Genomic DNA, 10,609 nt, shown 5'->3' with positions numbered 1-10,609 from the left:
ATGTATCACGTTAATATGTATGTGTTTCTTTGTTCTTTACTTCTTTTGATTATTTGACCCTAAAGCATAAAACATCTATACAAAATTATGTTGCTATTTTTTCATTTTTATATTCTGTTATATAATACGTGTATGACTACTTTTATATTAGGCAATTACTTGAATAATGTGACCATTATATGCAAATGAATTATGCAAAACAAATTAAAAACATGTTTGAGTTGAACATTATACATAATATTGTTAACATACAAATACACTAACCTTTAGAAGTTGAAATCAAATTGTTTGTGTACCACCCCAATACCGTTTCTCATCCAAATCTTCAAGTCTAATACACCAAAAAGTAAATCATGAGATTCAATAAAACACAACAAATGTACACTCTACATCAAAGTTTGACAATATACCAATAACAACAACCAACTTTATTTGTATTTCATTTTCAAGCAATGAACTTCGAATAGCTACCGATTACTTCAGTAAGTCAAAGGAACATGCATTACTAATGAAACAAAAAATTGCTCTTCTTTCCTCTATAAAAATCTGGAAAATACATACACACTCACGATTAGTATTGTGGGGACCGTGAGAGAGATATAGGGGGAAATCGGTGAAATTTGAGTGTTGCAGTTGCCATCGCGATTTTTGTGACAACCCAAAGTTATTCCGTTACATTACCCCGTTACCGTTAACGGAATATTCCATTGTATAAAAGTTCCATTAATTAGAGGTCGCCAATTAAATCAATATATCATTTATTTATATCTTTATGTCGTTAAGGCGTGATAAGAGAAATAAAAACTCGTAATACACATTTCCATTTAATTGAAAAAGTTAGTTTTTATTATTACGACCACTAAATCGGGTGCGACCAAAAGCCCCGTCTAACGGCAATATTGGGTAGAATTCCACTAAGCTCCAACTCCCACCCATATATAAGGGGTAGTAAACTCCATTTGGAGCTTTTCCACCCTCTCTCTCTATACTCTCTCTCTAGACTCGTTTTCGCCCCGAATCCGCAACCAAACGCTTCCAAATCGTAAGTCCGCTTACCCTAGCTTATTCTAAACATTATGATTTGTGTTTATAGCTTAGAAATTTGACTTAGAAGCTGTTGAAAAGGAGTTTACGGCCTAAGCTCCTTCTCAGGCCGTAAACACCTAAAATGAGGCCAAAATGACCCCAAAATGTCCCTAAAGGCTTGGAAATAAATTAAGGGATTTGCCTAGGAGTGTTTAAACATTAAATCACAAGGATTTAGGGTGTAAAATGGAGTTTACGGCCCAGGCATATGCCAAGGCCGTAAACACCTCTTAAACATGTCAAAAAGCCCCCAAAACACTCCCAAACCACCCTAGGGCTTCATACATAAATTAGGGGCTTATCATTTTGGGTTTAAACCATTTAAACACATCAAAATGGAGGGACAAAAGGAGTTTACGGCCCAGGCATGTACCAGGGCCGTAAACACCCCTAAACATACCCAAATGATAGTTTTAATCCCCCTAAATGGCCTCACACTTCATTATAAATTACTAGCAAGGTATTAGGGGCTTGAAACTTCACAAAACTCAAGGAATGAGAGTTTACGGCTGTAAACTCCCTTAGGAGTTGTCCCTGGGCCGTAAACTCCATTAAGATGCCCTTAAAGACCTTAAACCCACTCATACTATATAGTTGTGGACCTAGAATAATTCCATGAACAAGTTAGAAGCCTTAAAACACACTAGATACCCTCACCATGAGTTTACGGCCGTAAAATCATGGTGAGTAGTCCCTGGGCCGTAAACTAAGTAATAAGAGGTTACTCTCGGAGAGTAAACTCCATTCCTAAGCCATACACACCTTTAGACGCTACCCGGGACACCCCAAACACTTAAGTGTTTTCCGCTCGTTTGAGTGCGTATACTTGTTTAATTGGTATATAATATACTAATTGTATGTGAACATATGTTATCATATGTTAAATAGGTCATTGAGTGTGTTCGAGTCGTTACGTGACACCGAACACCCAACCGGCACCCTCGTCGGACCTACTTATACCAGGTGAGTTCATACCCCTGAATGAACCTTTTAAATGTTTTTTTACATGTTTTATAGGGGGGGAATACGAGTTAAACATGCCAGTTATCATATCAATCACATGTGATTGATAACCCGCATGCACAAGATTTTACCACACTATATACTGTTTTACCGAGTAGGATACTATAATGGTTTTCAAAAAGGTTTTTCGTTTGTTTCAAGACTCTTATTTAAACTGCTTTATTTGAAACTCACTTTAAACTGGTTTATAAAGGTTTTACAAGATTTTAATCAAAGTTCTCTTTCACAACGTACACTTTTAGTTGTTAGTTACTGCTGCTTCGCTTATACTTATTTTATACTCCTACTTGGTAACGCTTTTACTTCTTGAAGCGCTTATATCTATTATTGTCTCTATTTCACTTATACTTGTAGTCGCTTATACCTGATAGACGCTCTTACTTCACTTATTGTCGTCTCTACTTCGTGATACGCATATACTTGTTCGACACTCCTACTTCACTTGCGACCGCTCCTACTTCACTTGTTAGACACTCCTACTTCACAAGAATCACTTCTACTTGATACACACTTAGTCGTAGTTAGATGTATGTATGTGCTTATATAGGTACATATAAGTAATGATTGAAAGACTTAGGAAGGCTCGTCCGCCCTATTTCCTTTTCTTCGTTGAGATGTGGTCTGGTGGGATCGGATGGCCGTCCGAAGGTCGTTTGATTCATTACTTATATATTATGTATATGAGTATGGACATACAAGAATTCTCTAGTCTGTTCAGTTAAGAGTCTCTACCTCTAGTCTACACTTACATTAGAAACATACTACCCACTATTTGGAAGTCTCTACCTCTAGTATACACTTACATTAGAAACCCACTACCCACTATTTGGAAGTCTCTACCCACTATTTGGGATGCATCTTCAGGACACGGCCTTCTCCGTCGTCTAGATGGTAACCAGAATCTCCTGTAGGGAGAGCGGACATTGTGTGTATAGATCTATACGGGATTGACAACCCCGCACCCAGACTGCTAGCTACAGTCCCGGCCTACCAAGCCAACGGGTGACAAATGTCATATTTCAGACGCTTGTAGGGCGTCTGGTACTCTAGTCAGTTCGGTTACGAGTATCCCGGGTTACCTTATAATTCATTGGCCTTAAGGTAACGGTATTTCACCGACAATTTACACTGTATGCTGGTAATTCATTTTCAGAGTCACACTGTTTTGACCTTACAAGACGTATCTTTCAGTTGATACTGTCTGGGGTCTGTTTTCTCTGTTTTGACCTTACAAGACGTATCTTTCATTTGATACTATCTGGGGTCTGTTTTTCACTATTTTAGACCTTATCAGTTGTACCTTTCATTTGGTACCTTCTGGGGTCTGAGTCTCTACTTGTTAGACTGAACCAGGCGCGTCGTTAGTTCGATACTCTCCTGGAGTCTGTGATTCCTTTGCCTTAGTCAGCAGTCCTCACTACTGAGGCATATGTTATTTCCCTGTTGTCTCTCACTTTCTTTAGTAATCAAATTTAGTATTTTGATAATGATAGCAATTAAGGGAAAACCATTTTTTACCACATAACATTGACCCGTCTTGGTAGAAGGCTGCTTTTATTAAAGAAAATATAGGATTTTCTGGAAAGAACTCTAATGCACTGTAAACACTTAAACTATTACTTTATAAAGCTATTTGAATGAAATGTCACTAATTAAATACTTATGAACTCACCAGCATTTGTAAAAATGCTGATACTCGCTTTTCAAATAACTTGTATTCTCAGGTTAGCATTAGACAGGTACATCCCCGGAGCTGTTGAGGAAGATAGCTTAGTGCCACGTCGTATTTATTCTATTACTTGTATTACTTTGTTGTATTGTAACGTAAATCATGTAAAACTATTACTATTAATGCAATGTTTTGTTGTACTTTGATTACTATAATGCATGTGTTGTCATACTTGACATGACGTCATCCACCCCAGAATGTTTCCGCCGTTCCGGTTTTGGGGTGTGACAGATTGGTATCAGAGCATTGTTTATAGTGAGTTAAGTATATCAATTCATAAAAGATATGCAACCTATAAACACAAAGGGATAAAACACTCTGACCAAGAATTATACTTTAAAATATAACCATATTTTACCAAAGTATAATTACATCCAGAATCTAAACACTTGAACAAAAGTATCACAAGAAGAACAATAATAAAAGTCTTCGGATGTTGAGCACTACAGTCAAACCTGGGCAGTTATGTAATCGTAAGCTGGAATAAATGTAACCAGATCAACTACATTTATTCGAGATGCGATGAATGTGTGCTTGGGAGTGATAGTGGTGTTGCAACAGGTCTGAAACTTACCAACTAGGAATGCTAGAGCCAAACATAAAGTTAAAATACTATAGGAGTATTTTAGAACACTAAAAGATCCACACTAATCCCAGAATGAAACTCAGAAGATAAGAAACAAACAATAATTAAAATACCATAGGGGTATTTTAGGAAACATAAACAACCTTGCGTGAAGAACAAAAAGATCCTTATTGATATACCTACGACTATAGAGGGTGTACTCCCAAGGTTATATATAATAAGGATCCCATAGGCTAAGAATGTGTGGTTTCGCTCTACTTTCTTTTCCTCGTTGGGATGTGGATATAGAGTAGTATCACGTATTCGAAGGCCTATCGGATCTAAGTTATATATGATTTGTATACCCTGTGTAATCGTAGCAGGACTCGATATGGATCATACAGTGAAATGTTAATAATCACTTAGGATTCTTTAGATATTTCCATTCTCGCGTGAACCCTGTAGACAACCCTATCCACTTTAGTACTCGGCAGAAGAGTTGATTCAGATCCAGAAGAGGTTCATTGAGAAGATTTCCTGTTCGTAAATAAATGAACTGGGTCGAGACTATTGAATGCACCAAGTGCCCATATTCTTTTAGGGACATTGGTGAGAGATTCGCCTAAGCTTCCGAGATTCCAGTCATCCGTCATGAAGCGATGACACCCAGAGTCAGATTCGGAGGCAAGGCGGAGTAGAGATTCAATATATCCATACGAGGAGAGAACCCTAGGTAACTACCTGAAGGAAACCAACGCCGATTCCAGTCAAAGATACGAGGCAGACCGAGGGAGCCAGTACATGGAACCCGGGAATTGTCTTTTCCTCGTGTTCGTCACGCTAATACACCCATAAAATAATACAATTTAGTGAGTTAGTGGTTACACTACTCACGCTATGTGTTAGGTAAATCGTCTTTTCCCGTTGCCAGATACACGATTAAGGCAGATCCCCGCATCTCTATTGAGAGAATTTTAGCCATCTGCCCTTGTGAGCCTCTCTTTCCGCAGTTTCTTTCCGAACCGTTCTCAAATATCTCCAGGCCGGAGAGTGAAACCTTTCACAGTATAAAGGTAACTTAGTAGGAACGACTCGCATCTTATGGCCTTTTTCCGATACTCATACATCTACCTTGATTACCAGGACTACATCATAGGGATGTAGGTCGACACTCAGATGACCAGTACCTAAGGCATGGGAAAAATTTATGCCTAATACGTTCAGGACAGAAATGTCCAGGGTTAACCATCGTCTCTCATTACCTTGTATTCCTTTCCGTGTAGGAAAACCATGCCACCGAAGAAGCGTAACCAATCCACAAGCAAGAAACCTGCTCTCTTATTTGATGAAGCTACGTTCCAAGCTGCAGTCTCAGCAGCCGTAGCAGCTGTCATGGCTCACCTGAATACTAACACCGCCAATGTTAGCAAGGGCCCTGTCGGGATTTCCGATCCCAGCAATGGACAGCAGCAGCCAACACTTTCATACCCAGTCACCCAAGAACCTCAACCGAACCCACTAAAGAGAAAACTCAAGATTGAGGAGGGAAGTACCTCGGCTCAAGGACCTTCCGAAGGGCAACGAGCTGAGACGGCCAATGCTCCTGTAAATCTTTCCCTCCCGACTCCATGAAGACCGTACCTAGGAGACCTTCCCCACTGCAGCAAAAGCAACTACCATCATCATGGTTCCTACCGGGAACTCTTATGTGCTAGGTGCAACATGAAGGGGCATACTACTCGTGTATGCAGAACTCCGGTGGAGCGTATTGCATCAATAACTAATGCGGCGACCAATCCCGTTTGTCACCTATGTGGTGCAATGGGACATTTCAAGAAGGATTGTCCAGCTGAAGGAAACAACAAAGACACAGGAGGAGCCTAACTCTACTGCTTAGAGAGAGGCATCAAGGAACTCGTTAGATTTTGGTACGTCTCTCGATCTTGGGTAACTAAACTAAAAACAATAAAAGACTAATTCAAATGTAAATTTTTTTTTCCAGTAGGGCGAAAGTCGCAGCACTGTTATAAAATTTAAAAATTCATCAGGTAAAACTATAATGGCTAAACATATACGTTACGGCCATGTATATTTAAGATGGACAGACCTAGAGTGATCGAATGCCGCCTCATTTCCTGTTCCTCGTTTGGTTGTGGATTTAGGGCGGGGTCGCTCAGTCAACAGTCCTCCCCACCTTAAATATATGTGACTAGTATATGTGAGGCGATTATAGAAATGCCTTGTGAGAATCCACTCATGAAAAGGTACCCTATTCAGAAACACTTAGGACCCTCTATAGTTCCGCGTCGACTCTATCGGTCCAAGTATCCGCGGTAGTGATACATAGGACGAAACCCGAGACGCCTAGAACTTGTGTGCCCGTTCGGCGCATGACTCTACCGATCTTCATTTTATATCATGTCAGAGTGTGCCAACTTCGACGACTCTATTGATCATGGTTCGACTTCGTGCAGCCATGTGTACATTCTTAGTGGTGTGTAAAAAGAACTTTCCCCGTAGCCATGCCGGCAAATAAAGGTTCTCCCGAACCTAAACCTAACACAAATAAATCAAACCTAATGTGATCCGTCAATCGTCCCTCTTATCTCAAACCCTCCGAAGTACCCAAGAGAGGGTACCCCGCGCCGTTGACCGACCCCTCGTAGTCAAATGGAAACCGAAGCAAAAGACACTGTAAATACTCCAGAAGATGATAACCATCCGAAGCGTACTTCATAGTTTCCCCAAAAAGACCCTTCGCACCTCGCACGTCAGGTTCGTAAGCATAGAGATTAGAACTCATAAGGAATGACCATCATAACCAAGTATATGTGTAAAGGTGGTATACAATTGAGATCAAAAAGATTTAAGGTGTGTGTTTCCTCCCTACTCCCTGTTCCTCGTTGGGTGTGGGTTTGGGGTGGAGTCGCACAACTGAACATCCTGCTGACCTCAATTGTATACTACTTGCATACACCAAGTACTGGTGGTTAAGCCAAGCATGAGCTCTACCACGAACCTCTTCGCAAAACACTTTCACCCTATTCCATAACATAGGATCCGAAGTCAAGAGAATCACTGCGGGTTAAGCTAGTAAAGTTCCGAGTGATGAGACCCTATACTCACTAGAATTGACCTAGACCGAGGAAACTCAGAACCTTCGGAAGAGTAGTTGCAGTAGATGCTCTTACTACTCAGGCACCTTGCCCACCCTGTTATAGACAGGTAGTGCCTATCACCCTCCACCCTCTCGTATGGAGGAAATCGTCGTCGCCCTTTAGACGATAGACTTCATTCTCCGAAGTGAACACTAGAATACCGAGAATCCACAGGATAACCTTCGCAGCCAAGAATACTTGATCAAGTGCGAATGTAGCGACGTTAAACCTCATGACCTAGATCCCGAAGAGATTATCGACTGGACGCCAGCCCTGGTGTGAGTCGAAGGGTTATGCAGGAACATGCGCTTTCCGCACTGGAATAAACCAGAGCCTTGGAGAATCCTTGGACTAATAGGTGTTCCATGAATACTATCTCACCCAGAAATAGTAGAACCACCTCCTGAGATAGTCCAACACTCGTCTGGTGAAACCCTATCTCCCTGACCCTCAGGGTTTCCGTATCTCAAGATTCGTTAGTGCAGGTCCATTTTGCACAAGCTTGAGATAGACACTCTACAACAAACCAATAACCATAGTCGCGCAACCCACTTGACGATCTAGAAAGTCTTTATCAGCCAGTTGACAGAAAACACTAAACCAAAGACCACTCGAGATTCCTCAGAACCAACCTGAAGGACTACACACACAATACGAGTGAGAACATTAGGAACTTCGGAATGGCGATCACGCCAGTGATGATCTTGCCATAGAAGTACATTATGTTGTAAGTACTGAAAAGCTCTACCCTTCCGAAAGTTTCGGACCATATGAGAATTCTCATGGAGACTTGGTCCAACCCTTTTCGGGCCGCTACTACTTTCGGATATACCACAAGATTCACACCCGGTCGATCCACTTCTTAGACTTGATATGTGATTTCCCGACATCACTCTTCGTGCCTCACCCATCCTGATAGAAACCATTGAGAACTCTAACCTCATAGATACACCAGTTGGAACCCACTAGTTACACGAGACGGAACCCGCATCCCGTACGTGAAGGTCTGTTGGGATGACAAACACAGATCAGAGATCACTTGGGATTGCGAGGACAACCGTATAGGAAGTACTCTCATACCTCTACCTAGCCATTCATACCTACTTCCTTGCCTAGACCTGAATTTCGGGACGAAATTCCCTCTAACGGGGGGATGATGTGACAACCCAAAGTTATTACGTTACATTACCCCGTTACCGTTAACGGAATATTCCATTGTATAAAAGTTCCATTAATTAGAGGTCGCCAATTAAATCAATATATCATTTATTTATATCTTTATGTAGTTAAGGCGTGATAAGAGAAATAAAAACTCGTAATACACATTTCCATTTAATTGGAAAAGTTAGTTTTTATTATCACGACCACTAAATCGGGTGCGACCAAAAGCCCCGTCTAACAGCAGTATTGTTGGAATAGTGTCTAAGGCTGCAACTATATTAGGCAAGTATTTGATCCGGTTGTGCATGGTCCTTTTGGGTTGCCTTCACCATAGCAACTTGATAGGATGATTTATTAAGAGAGAGTAAATATTATTAATATATTATGTGAATAATATAATGAATAATATATTGTTATTTGATTAATATAAGTCATAGAATTAATTAGAATTAATTTGGTGACTTAAAGAGATTAATTAAATAAAGGGGTATGAACTGTCAATTGATTGATAGTTAAGCTTTAGACTGTAAATCCATTAGGATATGGTGTGGACGAATTCTAAGAGGTTTAGGATAGCTTAAATCGTCCATATGCTTATCTATGGAATGGATTTGGATAGCCTTAAGAGAAGATTATCCAATTAGGGTTTAGGTTGTAACCCTTAAGGAGTCTACAAGTATATATAGACCCTATGGCATAGGGAATTCGACACATCTCTAAAAGCAAGGAACCTCTGGTCGAATTCCTTCCCTCTCCTCTCTCCTAAATCATTCTTATTGCTATTGGTGTTTGTAAGCCATTAGAGGAGTGACACTTGTGACTCTAGAAGCTCCAAGACCTCAAGATCAACAAGGAACTCAAAGGTATGATTCTAGATCTGTTTCAATGTTGTTATTTAACCTAATTAGTCATTAGAAGACTTGGACTCAATGCATGTTTATTAGAAAGCCTAGATCCAAGCATTAGGGTTTTGCATGCGCACATAGGAAAGTTCTTATGGCTAAAACCCATCAGTGGTATCAGAGCCTAGCTTGGTTTTCTTTAAATTGTTGCTTGATTAACTGAAACAAACCTGCAAAATTCGATTTTTTGGTTTCTGTGTTACTGACTCGGCGAGTCCCAAGGTGGACTCGGCGAGTAGGCCTGACTCGGCGAGTCCCCTTGTGCACTCGGCGAGTCAAAGCGTTAGGAATGGCCAGATTCGGGATTTCTTTGTGTTTATCTTATGGAAACTTACCTTAATCATAATAGATCAACCTAAATCCGATTTTATGATAAATATGACTATTATCTTGATCTAGAAAAAGGTAATTATCAACTAATTAAATATTTAATTTCCTTATATGATAATTAATTAATTATTTAACTATTTTGGTAATTATCTTTCAAAGAAATCTTAAATAAATCAAATATAGATAATTAGGATATTAATTGTTAATTGGAATTATTTGTTATTTGATCCTCCATGTTTTAAATGTTTAAAACCTACCCTCTTGTTTTGAAATTTACTTTTGTGACTAAAAATTTTAATTTAGACAACTTAAATTTCAAACCCTAGATTTTAAAAGTTTTAAAATACAACACTATACAAATATGATATTACTAGAATAATATATATATATGTATAACTAAATGCTAGTCTTACCGTTAGTAGGCCTCATTCACGAAGCCGATCTATAAGGTGGGTATAAGGTTGCGTCCTATAAAATGGCGCTTAATGGGTGTACACTCACACCCACCGCTTGCTTGATTGGTGGAGGGTCGTTAGCCGAACGGGTAGGATAGGGCAACCTCATTCTCTCATTAAAAGTATAATAAGAAATATAAAGTAACTACATATATTTTAAAATTTCCCAATCCTAGTTACTTTAGGAAAAGTGAATTGAT

The sequence above is a fragment of the Lactuca serriola genome, chromosome 3, assembly GCF_051521515.1.
Source record: "Lactuca serriola cultivar US96UC23 chromosome 3, Lser_US96UC23_V15, whole genome shotgun sequence".
Taxonomy (NCBI): Eukaryota; Viridiplantae; Streptophyta; class Magnoliopsida; order Asterales; family Asteraceae; genus Lactuca; species Lactuca serriola.
This window is presented reverse-complemented; position numbering follows the sequence as displayed.